The sequence below is a fragment of the Podarcis muralis genome, chromosome 4 (genome assembly GCF_964188315.1).
Source record: "Podarcis muralis chromosome 4, rPodMur119.hap1.1, whole genome shotgun sequence".
NCBI classification, from domain to species: domain Eukaryota; kingdom Metazoa; phylum Chordata; class Lepidosauria; order Squamata; family Lacertidae; genus Podarcis; species Podarcis muralis.
In genome coordinates, this window is record NC_135658.1 from 57,989,527 (window position 1) to 58,001,592 (window position 12,066).

Here is a 12,066-nt window from a genome sequence, read left to right on the forward strand (position 1 = left end):
GCTTCCTTCATTATAAATGTAACATATATGGCTTTCTGTTTTCTGAACGATATATATGTTTTGTAATTGTATTTATTACCTGCTCTTTTGTGCCTTAGGCTCTGCTTGGGATGAGGGGTGGTTTTGAAAGACATGTATAAATGAATAAAACTGTATTTTATTTCCTTCCCTTTTTTTGCGTTTATATCATCATATCGCTATGCAACTGGATGAGAGTCTGTGTAGCCGCATTCCATATACAAAAAAATTGAACAACTTTGTGTGACTTTTTGTCAAGATATCCCTTTTCCTAACTCACCTTTCAAATGGGCATAAACAAAGGAATAACTCCATTAGCATCTAGTATCCTCTACCAGAGATGGATAGATCATGCTCTTTCTGGTTCATGCAAATTTCACATGTTTTCTCTCCCCTGTCCGCATTAATCTGCTTTTTTATAATAATAAAAAATCTGCCTAAAAACCTGTATTTAAATGCATCTTTAAAGACTTGTTTTTTAAAAAAGAATTATGCATGATTAAAATATCTCTCTCTCAAATGTCATGTTTCTAAAATGTATTTTAGCCTAAAGCACATATTTTTCATGCATTTTGCTATATTTTAAAGTCAAGAACTGTATCTCAACATGTGGATGACTGCAAAATCCAAAGGATGATTATACTTTGTTCTGCCTATTAGGAAGTTGTGGATCAGGTTAGTTTTTATTAGAATTTACAGAAATCCCTAAATAACAACAAAATAGCTGAAAAAGAGCAAACACTGGCGAAGACTGCATTAAAAATGTAATTGTTTATTTTCACAAAAACTTATCCTTACTCAACAGGGAAAGACAATTGTTGGGCCAGGGAAAGGCCAGGTGGTTCCTGGACCCTAATAGGCCCAACAGGTTAAAGTAAAATTAATATAATATTAGATGCAGGGGATATTCTACTTTCAAATGTTCACAGTGTTTTTAGTTATGCTAAAGGTGAACTAAATTGTGTGTGTGAAGCTAACTGAATTCACACATCTTGGCATAATCTATGACGTTTGGTTTGTGTCACTAAGAAGATCCTATACAGAAAAGATGAACATATATCCAGGGTAGTTTACAGAAGAGCAAAGAAGTTATCTTGGGTTCACCTTCCATAGTTAGAAAACCATCTTTTTTCTGCAGCCTCCACCGTGGTACTGAAGCATGGCAAATAAAAGCATCATGCAGTGATATCAAACTTAACATGATCAGGCAACAGAAACAAATGTTTACAGAGCAAATTTGTTCTGTGCAAATGTAAAAAACAATGCCTCTCATAAAAATTTGAAAAGATATGATACCACTTTAGACATTTTCATTTTTGGCAAAGTGTGATTGGCATTGCCTTTGATGTTGTTATGTATCCAGGAGGAATTTGGAACCGAGTAGGGTTTATAGGGGGTTGTTTATTTTAAAGATTTCTATTTTAAAATTATCCTAATAAAGCTTCAGGCACAAAAAGGGGGAGGGCTTTAAAAAACAGTTCTGCTAATAATAATATTGGGCTAGATCCAGTCTCACCAAGTTAAACTAAGGCCCCATTGAAATCAATTTGAAAAGTAAGACCCATTAATTTCTATTGGGACTAAGTGCAATAGCTCAGTCTTGACTCAACCCACTGCAGTTTTCTTTGAGTGTTATTCAACTATGCTTTACTCAGCATAGACCCATTGAAATCAATGAACATGATTAAGTTAGATCCACTGACTTCAGGGGGTCAGCTGTGAATAAAACTTAGTTTAATGCCACCCTTTATAACATTCCACCAGAGGCAATGTGCTTGGATATTAAGATTTCTGGACCCAGCTGTTAAGTGCTTAGACTGGTGGCACATACCAACATTTACACAAGCTCGGCATCCCAAGTCAAAAATGTTCCCTCAGTACTGAATAGATGCTATCACAATGTCACAGGGTAACACTGAGATAAATGCATGGAACTTGGGTGCCAAATCACATTAAGAGAGCACAGCTGAATCCTGAGTACAATTGCTCAAAAGTGGTGCTGGAACTGGGAGCAGTAACTTGAATCAGTGGGACATATTTAAAATAGGGCTGCACCCCTTGATCAGATTGCTCAGGTAAAGGCTGTGTTACTGTAATAAGGAATGAAAATAAAATATTGAAGATGGTTCTGTACCTTGCCAAGCACTCTCTTGTGATTAAATAAATCTGTAATAGTGATTATATGTGATTCTACCACACATAATCTGGTGAGGCTACCAGATAACAGCTTCAGAAAGTGGTGGTTCTTGACACCCAAAGACATTATTCTTGTATTTAATGTAATACCACCGCCACCGCTTGAGTTACTGTAATCAGTTATGCACGGCACCCGCAATATCCACAGGTAACAGCTGCAATCCTGAACACTGCTGCTGGGGTGTATATTGATATAGTGATTTTACCCCTGATAGAACTACGCTAGGAATTGAATTAAAAATACACATTTTATAACAGTTACAAACTACGAAGGTTTAAAATCTTTCCGTGTAACAAGCCAATGAAACACAAAGAAAACTGCAGGCTTCTAGCCTATTGGAACTGAACTTTACCAAGGCTTTTTATATTAATCCAGAAGTTATTAATCTCAAACTGTTGCATTTGGCTTCTGTTCTAATTTGACAGTTATTTCCAGATGATTGTTTATTAAGTGTGCTCTCCATTCTCTCTTGAGCTTAGGGATGTTGCAAGTATTTTGAATGCTCATGAGCAGGTTCAAAAATGAGCTGGCCTTTATTAAATTGGGATCTTTTTCATTTTAAAAAATTGAATGACGATCTCACTTTAACTTAACAACTTCTATCCTATCTATTCTATACCAGGTGTCTACATCTGCTTATATTTCCCAAATTATAACAAATCATGCTTATCTATTGGCCCTTACCACATTCCAAGTGTTCTTCTTTCTTCAAATGCTTTGATATTTGTTATGTAGAGCACAAATAGAAATAAGCATATATGCTACATTTCATGGAGTGGAGATGTTCTGGAATGGGAGACAGTCCTTGGATTGAAAATAATAAGCTATTTGATGGAGTCAGTATCTCTCAAACTGGAAAGTGCACAGTCTCTGGAGGCATCTACAAGAAGAGGATCCTTGCTGAAGCTCTGGTTGCTGTCTGGATGGCAGAGCTGCAGGAACCACATGGATTTTCCTGAGCTTCCCAGAAAGAAAGCAGAGGATAAATGTAACATACAACCTTTCAGAAAATCTAAGGAAAAAATTATCAGTAAACACCAAATGCATCAAACGGGCTGGCAGCATGGATGTCCACCTCTCCTTTGCAGTCAAGTACAAGCTTGGATTTGCAAACGGCATGTGAGTCATGGAGCTCACTTGTAAAGGAGGAGGACCATCTGCTAGTCATGAGCAGATGACAAATCTGATGCCTCAACACTGCTGCTTTTTCCAGATCTGCAAGTAAACACATTTTGTAACCTTGCTGATAACACTCTTCAAGCTTTCACTAATGGAAAAGTTTGAATTTGTGCAAAGCATTGAAAAACATCTTATTTGAAATGCAGTTTTAAAAGCACCATCTCGGTTTTGACGGCAGAGATTGCGAACATCGGCCTCCTAAGTGGAACCTGTTTTATTCAATCCATGAAAAAGTTATTCTGACTGTGACAAAGTAACGCACACTCTGTGGAGACTTCCGATTTTGGAAGGAGCTAGGTGTGCTCCCTTCAGGGTGCTCCTTCTCTAAAAGTCAATACATTCTCTTTTCAATGGTATGTTCTGTAGTGCAGGTCTGACCTCTGCTGGCCACAGACTTTAAAGACAACCCCAAAGGGAATAAGGCTGACTTCTTTTGCGGTTTAAAGAAAACAAGCTATATTTGTATGAAACCACAGAATTCTAGTACTAGGACATCCAGTCCAATTCTCTGCACTAAGGCAGAGTCCTTTGCACCCAGACTTATTAGCCCACATCCACCAATTACTTTATCCCACATCCTTGGATTATTGCGGATTATTCCACAAGTAGAGTGCACAACCAATCAAGAGGCTCGATGCCAGTAAAAAGGGGGGAGAGGAGGAGAGAACATGTGTACTCAATCAAATCCAGATGGCTCCAGCGAAGGAATGGTGCCATATGGCAACATGCCACAGGGAAAGGCGGACATACGCCCCCATGTCGGGTCACCTGCCAATTTAAAGAGGAAGAAACTAATACTACTTAATATTTACACATGTGCTTCATGCACACTGTCAGAGTAATCCGTGCAAACAGCTAGCCATTATTATTCTACTATTATGGGAGATGGAAACAGAAATGGAGATACAGCAGTTGACGGGCACCCAGTTGTAGCAGGAGGGAAAGCTGCTCTATGGCAGGGAGTTTATTTGGGGCTGGAGCATTGGAAGTTGTGCACAAGGGGAGGGGAGAGCAGAAGATGCCAAGGACAGCCACGGCAGCATTGACTTTGTTCCTGGACTCTGCCATAATAGGGCTTCTATAAGAACATCATGGCTTCCACCATCAGAAAGCTTCGTCGGAATGCACTGCATAAGAAAAGTGGCCCCACATTCAGAGAAATTCTTCCATTTGCTCAAGCTCTTGTGTAAGATTGTATACAAATTCTTTTGCAGACCTCTTCAGGACCCATTAGAGTTTATATGCCTTCTTCCTTTGCACATTGTTTCTCACACTACGTTTCAGCATTGCTTGTTTTCAGAACTTCACACAACAGCCTTAATACAGTTTTCCCTCCCACTGAAGGTTCCTTTAAGGTTAAGGGATCCAAGCTCTTGTACCAACTTTGGGCTCATCCACGCTTCTGCTTGTGCCGTACCTTGTGGTTTTCCCCTTGCCCCACTCTTTACCAAGGGAAGCAATGTCAATCCAGAGAAAACCCGAATTGCTATTTATTCTGATTGAGCACTAAAGAGTGGTTTCCCCCAGGGAAAAGCAGTAGGACAACTACTACTTCATCATCTGCTTTTTGATCTTATAAAAAGGCATGGTAGGAATTTGAAACCTTCACTTCCAGCCTCACACCCACTGCTTCAAACAAGGGTCCTGTGCTACAGTTTGGCACTGTGTGTGCCAGGTCCACCCCCTCAGCACCAATGGAAGGGCAGGTTCTGCAATACCTTGCCCATCGTAGGTCCATGGGCAATGCAGCCAAGACCTTAACGAGGTCTTGGCTGCATTGCCAAGAAGGCAATGGAAGGATGGCATAGATTGACTCCCCCAGCTCCAGATAAGCGCAGACCCATAACCTTCGACATAGTAAAGCAAATTTGGAGATTATTGCCATTGATTTGCTGGTCCTGCTTTGAGTATAGGCTCTTCAGAGCAGTGTATTCCATGGCCTTCATTGGGGCACTTAGAGTGGGTGAATGTGTGCCTGTGCAGAATAGAACAGGTGGGGCTGGTTGGGGCTTCTCATTAGCGATGTCTCATCCTCTGTTTACATCAATATCCGGGCTTCAAAAACGGAGCAACTGGCCAAAGGTGCTTCAGTTCACCTTCCCACATTCGGGGGTGTGGGCCCATGCCCGGTGAAGGATGTTAGGTGTTTTCTTCAGTTGTACCCCAATGTTGATGGCCCCCTCTTCATTCATGAGGATGGGTCCCCCCGGTCAGGAATCAATTCTCTAGGGCCCTGTGTAAGACAGTTACCAGGTGCGGCCTGCAAGCCCAGCAGTATGCCACACATTCATTCAGAATCGGGGCAGCCAGCACAGCCTGAAGCTGGGATGCTTCTGTCAAGGATATAAAGGCCACGTGCAGGTGGCAGTAAGAGACCTACAGGAAGTATATACACAGCCAGCATCAATAACTCACAACCTACTTTATCACAATTTCTTTGCAGGTTCTTCTAACAAGCATATCTGGATTAGCGGTATTGTGCATTGGGCTCGGATGCAAGCTATCACCACTGGATTTGGAGCTGTGCTTGGGCTCCCGTCTAACATCTTGATTCACTAGTTTGGTCGCCGGGGCATGAAGTGGCCTGCATTTATGCCATTAATCCTGTCAAGAATTAAATCACACACACACACACACACACACACACCCTGGATGCCTTGCTCATCCAGTTGGGGGAAAACGATTTGGGCCAATGAAAGAACATTGTTTAATGTGAGCCATAATTGAGGACTTGCAGACGTTGCACAACTTGTATCCCTCCATAAGCCTGGGGTGGTCCGAGATGCTTGAGAGATGACAATGGCACAACCTGGACCCAGCAGGTATTAACCAAGCTCAGAGAAAGGCTAATCGCGCAGTGAGGCGGAGCATACTCCAGTGGGGTGGTTGGCTAGTTTTCCACCACAAGATCACATTCTCAAATGAGGCATTGTTTTGGCCCGATGGCATGCATCTTTCCTTAGCAGGAAACAATATTTGGTTGAGAGATACGATTAAAGGCAATAGGGCATGGATGCAGATATGAGTGGTTTGGCGGTGAGCATTTGCTCGGTGGGCGGTTGGGCATTGGAGCAATCCTTTGTTTTGGATGGAGGGGAGGTTGTAGTCTCCAACTGCCCCTCCAAACACTGGGGTATTTTGTTAAAGGGATCCGGGGGGAGTGGCCTGGGCCAGGGCCAAAGGCACTCCCCCAGACAGTAGTCCCTGTGGGGGGTCACCCTAATGGATGTATGTCTTAGGAACCTCTGCCTGGATTGACCATGCGGGCGGGCCGGAAGTATTTAGATTGTCCCATGCCCAAGCCAAGCCTCTTTCATCTGTATTCAATAAAGTTGTGACCTGTTTTGACCCCAAACCAGTCTCTGTGATCTCTCATTATACAAGTTGGGGTATGGGAAATCCGATGTCTGGTCCTGCAAGAAGAATTGTGGATAAGCCGTAAGACTTTACATAATACTTGGATATAAGTATGGCAGTGCAAAATATAGTTACCAATTCTTGTTACACAACAGGAGCATCCAACATGTTCTATGGCAACCCGGAAATGGGGGAAAGAAAGGTGTGTAGTATCAGGTTTAATAGAAATCTTAACGTAAGAATTGAACTCAGTCACAAGATTTCCCCAATGTGCCTCAAACTTGGCAAGTAGATTGGAAGATATCCAGACTATCTGAGTGCCCAGATCTTGTGGCACAGCCAAGCAGCCTGGAGGCCCACCTTTTATATCTGTAGCAAAAACCTTCCCTTGTATACACTTGTACTAGCTTACACAACAATCCAGTCATTCCTCAAGTATTTCTTTTATAACACATTAATGAGTGTGCATCTAATAGCGTGAGATTAAGAGTGTTCTGCTTTGTATACAAGGAGTCAGCACCTGTAATGGCAGGTCAAAGGGGAAAAAGAGAGGAAGTGCTTTTTGAAAGACATGGAAGACTCCAGCTGGCATTCCTGCCCTCTGTCATGTGCCCTGCAGTGCTGTTGGGACCAGGTTCCAACAGAACAGGAAGAAACAGAGGAAAGGGGCAGAGTTGTGGGAACCAGGGTTGAAGGGGGGGGTGGAACCTCCCATTTCCACCCCAACTTCAGTCACTTTGCAAAGGGGAAGAGGAATGCTGACTGTCCCCTCTGACCTTCCTGTAGAACAGGAAGCCTCAGTGGAGGCTTGGCAGGACTTTAATCAGCTTAAGTGGCAGCGATTGAACAGAGGCATTAGGTTGCAGTGTTGTCACCTAGGACCAGATACAGTGGTACCTCCAGTTATGAAATTAATTCGTTCCGGAGATCTGTTTTTAACCCAAAACTGTTCTTAATTTGAGGCGCGCTTTCGCTAAGGGGGCCTCCCGCTGCCGCCACCACACCGCTGCTGTGCGATTTCCACTCACATCCCAGGGCAAAGTTTGCTACCAGGAGACCTACTTCCGGGTTAGTGGAGCTCATTACCGGAAGCGTTTGTAAGGAGGACGGTATGTAACCCGAAGTTCCACTGTAATGCCTTTGCATATGGGAACACACCCATATGCCTTGACAGAGCCTGTGCTTATATTCCAGGTATTCTCACAAGGCAAGACAGCCTTACAAGTAGTGCCTCATCTATAAAAGCTTGGTGGAATGGCGGAGAAACCTGTTGGGACATCTTTGTCACTTCTGTTCAGTTCTGAATTTCTTGCCCTGCTCCTAAATCATGACTCCTGAGCACTGCGTCCGCTGCGGAGCCTGTGCCGTTACTTGCCTGAATAAAGATATCGTCCTTCCTTCCAAGTGATATTCTCTGCCTGTATATGTTGCCGGGGAGCCAGGACATCACAAACCTTTGTTAATAAATGGTGTGTGTGTGTGTGTGTGTGTGTGTGTGTGTGTGTGTTAGTGAGATGTGTGACCTGATTCTAACTAAGTATACCTAGGTTTTTCAAACATGCCTTCTATACATCTCTGGCACACTTATAATAGGGCATCTAAGAACATCAGTGCTTTAAAATGTTTGCATGATAATTCCACTGTGCCTTTCCTCCTCTGTCTCCTGGCCTAATGACTATAAAAACCATCTAGGTCTGCCTTCCCTGTTTTCCTGTCCATCACCTCTGAAAAAAAAACGTGTTTAAGCCAGGAATGGGGAACCTGTGGCCCTCTAGGTGTTGTTGGATTCCAACTTCCGTCTTCCGTGACCATTGGATCATGCTGACTGGAGCTGATGGGGGTTGAAGTCCAAAACATCTGTAGGGCCCCAGGGTGGAGAAGGCTGGTTTAGTGTATAACATATTGTCTACTCTTCATGTGTCTTCAGGTACTATAGCAGAACTGTTGTTATCTTGGGAACCACCCTGAGACCTGCAGATATAGGGCAGTATACAAATTTAATAAATAAAAATATAAAAATATACAGTTACTGTCTCACACTTGTGTGCATGAAAAAGTTAACCTGGGCCCTGAACTCAAATTACCAGAGTGGGTGTGGCTTGGCAGGTTTGCAGTGGCCTCTCCTCCCCCCTTTCTCTTTTTCTCTTCCTGCTTTTCTTGACAAAGGAGCCATGCAGCTTGGCTCCCAACTCAGAACATGCTGCAAGTGAATCTCCCCAGAAGGGGGATTTTAAAGCCTGCATCTTTGCTAACCTGAAGACTGTGCAATTGTTTTTGTAAGGAAACCAAGTACTTTTATTTTTAAGTTGTTTGGGACCTTTTCTCATCTTCACTTTACTGCCAGCATATAGAGACTTGCTTGCTGTAGCTTCTGGAAACTCTCTGAGTAATACACTTCTTTGTAAAGTTAAGTGTCTGTGATTTATTCTAGCCTAAGTATTTTCACTTGTTTAAAGACAAATGAGGGCAAATGTGCTCAGAGCAATCACCATTGTGCTTAACTCTGCTACTGGAGAGTAAAAATCTCCCTTCCAAACCTCTCTTCCTAACAAGAACATCAAAAATTTATACTCTGTGTTGAAAGAAAACCCAAGCTTTCATTGTTATTCACTGGATAAGATGGTAAAAATTGGTCCCAAATACCTTTTAAATGGAAAGACAATTAAAATTATGTCTAAGAAATGACAATGAAAGAAGGAATTAGAAGGGGAAATGACTGGTGGGTAAAAACAGTTGCTAAAAACATTTGGGAGGAAAATACCAATCTCAAGAAACACCAATAACACAAATACTTATGGGGTTTCTAAAAATATAAACAATAAGCAGAGTTGTACATAAAGGGTTAAAAGTCACATTAGCATTGAAGTAAAGGGTAACTCTAGTTTTGAACAGGGCTATCCAAGTACAGTTCCTCAGAAATTAACAGTTGTTGTTTTTTATTGCAGCTATTATACAACTGAAATTTGTTTGCACCAAAATGTTTCCTTTACTTTGTATCAGTCTGATAAGTGATTTGTTCCACGGAGGGAAAGCCTTTTATCACCATAGTCCAGATGTATATTCTTGGCAAAGTCCACCAGTTTAGAAGACTTTTTTCAGCTGAGAGTTGTGTGTGTGTGTGTGTGTGTGTGTGTGTGTGTGTGTGTTTTAACACAGGCAGCTCAAAAACGTGTTTTCAAAAAATCCGCTTTGTTGCTTCCTCTTCCCATTCTTCCTTCCATCTTCCTCTGCTCCCCCCCATCCCTTCCTCCTTTTATGGCTTCACCTATAAAGAAGCCACCAAGGGAAGCATCTAAAATATTTCTGTACCCACTCATCTCCCCTGCTACATTGAATAGATTCTTGCAATAACATTTCATGAACATCCTGAACATCCAAAGGGGGTGTATTCGAGGATGTGCAGGGAGTGAGCTGCACCTGGGCCCTAGCACCTAACAGCCCAGTTCTTCACACGTCTGCACAAATGTAGACACCAAATGTCCTCAGAAGTCCTATTGAGTTCATTGGGAATAATTCCCAGGAAACTGGGTTTAAGTCTGTAGTCTCTTTGGCTGTTAGTTTCCAGAAAATGAAAGCTGAGATTACCTGTGATCTTCTTAAGTATTTTTGGTAAGAATAAAGACAGAATATGGGACTTCATTCAGAGAAAGAGCTCTGAACCAAGGTACTAGATGTTTGTTTTTATTTCATCTGTTTTAACAAACATTATACAAACCCTTTTCTTCCCCATCCCAATATATTGGACACACTTTCCAGCTACATTTTCCAGTGTTAAAAAGTAAAACAGATGCAAAACTAATTCCAGTGACAAATGGCAAAAATGACCAGAAGAATAAAAAATCAGGAAGACAAATTTTTAATAAAAAATGGGGGAAATTTATAGTTTATCTTAAAAACCATTGTAAACAGTTAAAATTGTTAGTAGGATTGGAATAACACTTGTAGTTTAATGGTGACTTTTGGATATAATGGAGATGTAAAAGATTAGGATTATTATAAAAGATGCAGGAGGAAATGATTAACAATAGGACCCACAAGGGGGGGGGGAGTCCAGGAGATTCTATGGAATCTTGTCTTTATGTTGTATGTAGGATATGTGATTGTAATGTAAAACTGTAATTTGAAAAACCAAATAAATATTTAAAAAAAAAAAATCCAGTGACAAACATTGTTCTCTAGCATTCTCCACATTGACGATACTGGTTCATACATGAATTTTCCACACAAGTTGACCACAGCATCAAGGGGTGACGTGTTTGTAAATGGGACATGGTAGATCAGGGCTAGTCAATGTGGTGCTCTCCAGAAGGGCTACAACTCCCAGCATTCTGGCTGGGGCTGATGGGTGTTGGAGTGCAACAATATCTGGAGGGCACAATGTTGACTACCCTTGTTGCAGATCAAACAGTACCAACCAGAATTTTCATATCACCTTACATTATTCCAAAAACATATGTTCCTCAATAAACTCTATCTGTACAACTATCTGTAGTTCATTAGATGTTGGTTGTGCCTTCATGTGTGAATCAGACTGATAACTTTGTAGATATAATGCCTTTATCTCTGAATCAAAATGTCTGCTTGTTCAGCAACTAGGTGTAGGCATATACAACCTCTAGAAACTAGAGAAGAATACATATCTGTTATCTGAGTGGTGTTGGCCTCTTTGCCTGCTTTCCTATCAGTTTCAATGGGCACCAGCCACCACTGGATGGAAGTGGCTTCATGGTATCACAGGGAGCCAGCCATTCAGTGCTAGACACAGCTAGATTTGGCAGTAAACAGGTAGGCTGGGTTTCCTTTCACTTTATAGTAGGAGATTGTGCGCGTGAAGAAAGTGCACTTCTACAGGGGTCTAAATGCTCATTTTATGTACATCTGGACATAAACAGAGCTATGGAAACACCAACACACATGACCCTCCTGCTGCCTGACTGAGATAGCAGTGCAGTGAAACTGATGGAATGGCATTGGCAGGCTCCGGCCACCATAGCATTTCTGCACTGTCAGGCCTCCTGTGTCTTTTTGTTTTCTCACGGTGAGAAGCAAGAATTCCCCACTTCTGTGACTTCAGCTCCTAAGCAACTGCTTCAGAGGAAGAAGGGAGCTTGGGCATTCCTCAAGTACACTGTGGTGTTCCCAGGCATTGAGTGTTCCACAGGCCCAATATTCCTGCGCAGCCAGAAAGCATTCCCACAAACTCCTGGAAAGAATGAGCAGACCAATTCAGGCTGCACTCTGTTCTGGAAACCAGGCATAGAGGCAAGAGTTAATGCAAATCCAAAGATTGATATTAATTATTATTTTTATCATTA

General features: G+C 41.9%; 1 long non-coding RNA gene across 2 annotated transcripts in view; it reads right to left on the bottom strand.

Moving 5' to 3' along the window:
- Positions 1–502: 502 nt before the first annotated feature.
- Positions 503–12,066, bottom strand: part of LOC114596144 (uncharacterized) — a 35,581-nt gene continuing 24,017 nt past the window's right edge. For both annotated transcript variants that reach the window (XR_003706436.2, XR_003706435.2), the window contains one exon: positions 503–3,175. This is a non-coding gene — a long non-coding RNA (uncharacterized LOC114596144). The remainder of the gene's footprint in view (positions 3,176–12,066) is intronic.